The 5,526-nt window shown below is 35.3% G+C and overlaps 1 long non-coding RNA gene across 2 annotated transcripts; it reads left to right on the top strand.

Annotated features, from left to right (window-relative positions):
• Positions 1-1,907: 1,907 nt before the first annotated feature.
• On the top strand, positions 1,908-5,213 carry LOC136061844 (uncharacterized). 2 transcript variants are annotated; one of them, XR_010623703.1, is made up of 3 exons: positions 1,959-2,194; positions 3,434-3,603; positions 3,709-5,213. It is a non-coding gene; the product is annotated as an uncharacterized LOC136061844 (long non-coding RNA). The 2 variants fall into 2 exon arrangements; XR_010623702.1 differs by having other exon boundaries at positions 1,908-2,194; positions 3,434-5,213.
• The last annotated feature ends 313 nt before the right edge of the window (positions 5,214-5,526 follow it).

A 5,526-nucleotide genomic window follows, 5' to 3' on the forward strand; every position in this document is an offset into this window, starting at 1 on the left:
GATGCTAAAGCAAACGCACGATATTGAAATCAATGAGAAAGAATGTGATGACGACAATGAATTGATGGCGATGAAGAACAAAAGCGGTGGCGGTAGAATATTTATATATTGTGTTAAGAGTTGATATAGTTTGATATATAGTACGTACCATGGCAAAGATGGCGATGAAGGATAAGAAGACTATGAGAATTGCAGAGAAACCGCTGCCGCCACCACCCTGAGAAGGCTGTGGAGTTACAGGTCTCGGTTGATTTGAATCCATAATGGCGGCTGGTTATTGGCAATTGGCCTGTGTCAGTCAAGTCTGCCGTGGAGAATGCCAAAGGAATTTGGTGCTTTTATAGCTTTTATTTTCGCATGATGTAGACCAAGGAATTTTTTTTTCTCGGATGGAAAATGAACAGGTAATCTCCCCGTGGACTCATGACAGAAAATCAGCCGAGGTTTTTGTGTCATCATGGATTATCTCATATTCTCATGCATGCGCACGTCATACATGTCATGTGTACTTGGAGGTTTTAGAATTGAGAAATGATATGTTTATAATATTTTCACAATATTTTTATAAAAAATTTTAAGAGGCAGAATGTTACTAATTGTTATTGTTGGGGCAAAAAAATAATCTTAGTGTTAGATTCAAATTTGAAAACTAACCACCTATAATTTGTTGTAAAAATATTGTAGATGTAACATCTCTCTTTAGAATTTAGACTCAATATATTTAATGGTGTATTAAGAATGTCTCATTGATCAAAAGTAAAGGTGGAAATTAGGAGGGTTGGTTGGGTCACAATTCTTGAAAAATTAAAATACAATCTATACGTATAATACTAGGAATACAACATTTAATTGATATCTCTAGGTATATTCTAGACTTATTTTATGTTTAATTCTAGTTTTCAAAATATATAACAACTATCAAAAATTTTAAAACATGTCTAAAAAAAAAAATTAATATGAAATTATATTATGGGATTATTATAGTAAACTCACCTGAGATTTGGCCCGTTTGCACTTTGTCTACCCGTCGTTCAAAACTTATCACTTTGCCCACCTGTACTTCAATCCGTTACCCCCTCGTTGCCCACCTCACCCTCAGACGTTAGACAAACACCTTTTTATTCCAAATTAGAACATAACACGAATCAAACAACACGAACTCACTCTCTTTTCTTCACGAGCCCTAGAAATGCAAAAATCCCTGTAAGCATCTGATATTGACATAGTGTTGCAAGTGTAAACCTAGACGAGCAACGGGTTGTTCGAGGGACTAAAATCCTAGTAAGAATTCAGTCACTGTTTGGGTTTTTACTTTGGGCTTGTGGTTGTTTTATTGTTTTTTGAGTAATCAATCAATGGTTAATGTTACATGTAATGGAATGAGAATATTAGTTGTGTTTGTTGATGTTTATGAAAAATGTGACCATCTGTTTTTTGGATTTGTGTTTGTTTATGGGCATTTTGTTTGTCGTAGTCATTGTGTCTCACAGTGGACCCAAGTTTCTATTGGGTTTGAATTTTAGTGTTTACATGTGCTATTTAGTAAAACAGAATCAAAAGCAAAGCAAAAAATGTGGTCCCTCTGTGTGTGTTGCATCCCAAAAGCAAAACAAAAACATGCAACTGTTTACTCTTTTGTTGTTTACAGTTCTTTAATTGTTAAATGTATACGTGTCAAATGGTAATTTGTTATTGCATATGGATGATGAGGTGAAATTGGAGGTACATTATGGGACAAGGACCTGCCTATTTCTTTTTTTTTTTTTAATCCGTCTTTAAAAAATGGAGGTCCAGCTTGCCTGAAGCCGCGTTTTATACACGCGGCTTTAAGTTTTTTCTGTAGCCGCGTGTATAAAACGCGGCTTTAGTTTTAGGAAGTGGCCGCGTTTATTAAACGCGGCCTCAGATGGCCCCTAAAGCCGCACTTAGAAAACGCGGCTTCATTATTTATATAAATACTAAAAACCTTTTCATCCCTTGCCTCTCCTATCACACCCAGCCTCCGTCGATCTGATCAAGCCCGAGCTCAACCCATCACCCTCAATCAGAGCAGATCTGAAGCCCGAGCTTCCCTCATCTTCTCCACCACCATATCCGCCGACCTCCACCACCATCTCCGCCGACACTCTGTTCCAAACCACCGGCGTCGTTTTGATTCTTTCGATCCCTTCGCAATCATCGAACGCCACCATGAGTCTCTCTCTCTCTCTCTCAGTATATTTTGTTTCACTTTGTGTGTGTCTGTGTTTTTGGCTTTTTAGTTCATCATCTTTGCATTTGGGGATGTGGGTATTTCAAAAGTCAAAGCATTTTTTAATTTTTGGTTTTGTTTGAGAGATTGGGGTGCGTGGGTTTCTGGGATTTGTTTATTGGGGATGTGGGATTTGTTTCTTGGCTATACCTGCTCAGATGAGAATGAAATGCCTTTCTTCACTGTTTCTTCCTAACAATCACAAATATCAATTCACTGTTTCTTCATTGCTTAAACCTGCCTTTTTCTTCATCAATTACTTATTAAAATATGGTTAGATAGTCAATTCATAACTTTGGGAACCTCGATCATAGTTATATCAAGGCATCAGAAGTTCAACTTTTTTTTTTTTTTGGTTTATTTTCTTTTATTGCGAATTTGGGATTGATTTTGAGGCTCCTTTTTTGGACCTGTGCTTTAGGTATTCCCAAAGCACTGCTTGGGACTACCTAGTAATTGGTATTGATTAAAAAAAATGGTATTTATGTCAAGAAACTCACTGTTGGCCATTGGTGTCTCATGGTTAGTTTTCCTTAATAACTCTTTTTGTTTCGTTTGTATTTTCCTTGAATGTTAATGTTGATTCCCATTTGCAGAGATCAAGATTGTATCTTTTATTGTTGGTAGTGTCATTGCTTGGCTAGGCGCTACATATAGAATATTGCACAGCATCTAATGCTTTTTAATGACAAGTTATTGTACTATTGATTTTGCTCAATTCCAAAAAGAAAAAAACATTTTGTTGATTTATATGAGTATTGGAAAATTACCATACTCTCTATTGTGAGTTGGGCTTAGCCAACCCCAAAAGGACTAAGGCTTCATTATTGTTGTTGTTGTTGTTGTTGTGAGTTGAGCTTTTTCTCCTGAACATCTTGATTTTAGTCCAAGTTGTAAACAATCAATGGTTGAAGGACCTGATATTATTGGTCCAATTTCATGGGTTGAGCTTTTGTGTTTGAGACACCTACTTTACTTTCATTATAAGACGTAGGCACTTGTTTTAGACTTTTAGTGCCAAATAAGGCCATCTTTTATTTCATTGTCTGCAAATATTGACACATGTTAGCTAAATTGTTCACTGGCAATGTATTTTACAATTGGTCATGAACTTTGTTCTTGTCATTCACTTTACCTTAATTTTACCTTAATGTGTTTTGCATCTTGCTTTGATGGACCTAGGTTGTATCTATAATGTCAATGGAACATCTGCCTACTCCATTGTCAAAGTGCCAATGTTTAACAATGAAAACAGACATCGAAAAAGAGAACCTTCCTGGCATTGTCCGCCTTATGTGGAGACATTGAATATAGACATCACATCCTCCTACTCCTACTATATAGGGTCAGAGGTATTTATTTCTTGTTCCAATTTCCTGTATGTTATATCAAACGAACTTTCATGAAGGCTTAATTCTAATCACTAATTTTTATTTTTTATTTTGTTACTTTTTCAGCTCAATATGTCTAACTATTTATGGGGTCAGGGTCAAAATGATCCTGTGAGTTCTTGACGTAAAGAGTAAATGTTGATAGTCGACCTTTTTGATCTTTGAAGTGGTTGTTTTGTGTGCTATTTACTCAAAACATTCTCATTGACAATACATCTTTCTTCTTACAGCAAAGAAATTAGTAATGAATTTTTGGAAATCCATTTGTTTAAGTAGGAGGTCATTCATAGCCAAAGTTATTATCCAGAATTTCTGGCATAGGCAACCAGAAGACTTTTTCACTTTAATTTAACTTAATTTTAAGTGTCAATGACAATTCTATAGGTTTCAAGTTTCTGGATATAAGCTATTCTAATAGTCTATTGAGCCTTATTTGGTCCCATTTGAGTTTAGTGATTTACTAGGAATAGGTATTGGCTAGTTGTTGGGATTGATGACAGACAGACTAGAAACTGGTCAACTATTTCAACATTTTGAAATTGCATTAGTATTACTAGCTAGTTTCCAAAAGAACCACATAATATAATCACAGAGCCTAATGGTCAATGGAAACTAGCTTATTTGGTGTCATTTACTTTAGGCCCAGGAACTTGATAGCATTTTATGCACATTGGGCTGTTCCTGGTCTGATAACTTTAGGCCTATATCTCAAATGGGGCCAAACTTGGGTTTGACCACCTCCATAGCTCATTGAAGATGGAATTTGGGTATTTCTTAAAGATTAGGCATTAGCAGTAGGGTTTTTTTTTTTTTTTTAATCATTACTAGGTGGGACCCATAGTTTTATATTAGAGTTATAGACTTATAGTAGTCTCAGAGTTCTATTAGTTAAGGCTGTTGAGTTCTGAACCATGTAGCAGTAGGCTGTTCCCAATAAATAGAATTTATTTTTTGTCTTTTGTGTAGAGGGGCAAATAATACATTTCAATGCAATATACTGTCATTATTAGTAAAAAATTTGGAAGTTCAGGGTGGGCACCTGCCCCCCTCCCTCCCCCCCTGATTCTATCCCCATATGATGTTGCCCCTTGAGATATCTCTTACATTTTATCAAAGGGCCGGTGCCATTTGGTGTTTGACCAAAACTACTGGTCCTCCACATGTAAAATGTTTTTAAGACTCTAGGAAAAAAAATTTGGATAGTGACATTGGAATATATACATTAATTTGCATTTAAATTACGTTCTTATTGTAAATAAGGTATCAACAGTCTTGCCAATTAGCACTTCTTTCTCCCATAATAATTTGTTGGAGGGTGATATCATGAATTCTAGATCCACTGTGTGACTTACCAATCCAAAAAAAAAAGGGTATCAGTCTTAGTAATGATTTATGGTTACTGTCCTATGTTTTGAGTCCCCTTGGAAGTTGAGGGATCATGTTCAAGGGGCTGAAAATAACCCTCTTCTCATATTTCCAGGGGGAACTTGTGTAAATAATAACTACACTGTTATGTTCAAGAAGGTAAATTTATATGATTTTATGTTGTAGAAAAAAAAAAAATAGATGAAGTTCTGCATTGGAAGTGGAGGATAAGCTGTTAGTTCTATGCAACTTCTATTCGAAAACATTTTTTTTTTCTTTGCAGGGTCTTCTAGTTGGATATTACAACAATTAATTCAGTGTAGTTGGGACAGGGAGTCAGCTATATAATATATTCAGGTTTGCTTAATGACTTTAACTTAAAATCATTATCATCATTATTATTATTATTGTGAATTTTGTTTTTGCTGGATATTATTATTATTATTATTATTATTGTGAACAAAAAATACATTAGCATTCCAATATATGCAAAAAGGCCACAAAGACCATCAGATATAG

This window comes from Quercus suber, unplaced genomic scaffold (assembly GCF_002906115.3).
Source record: "Quercus suber isolate HL8 unplaced genomic scaffold, Cork oak 2.0 scaffold_357, whole genome shotgun sequence".
Taxonomy (NCBI): domain Eukaryota; kingdom Viridiplantae; phylum Streptophyta; class Magnoliopsida; order Fagales; family Fagaceae; genus Quercus; species Quercus suber.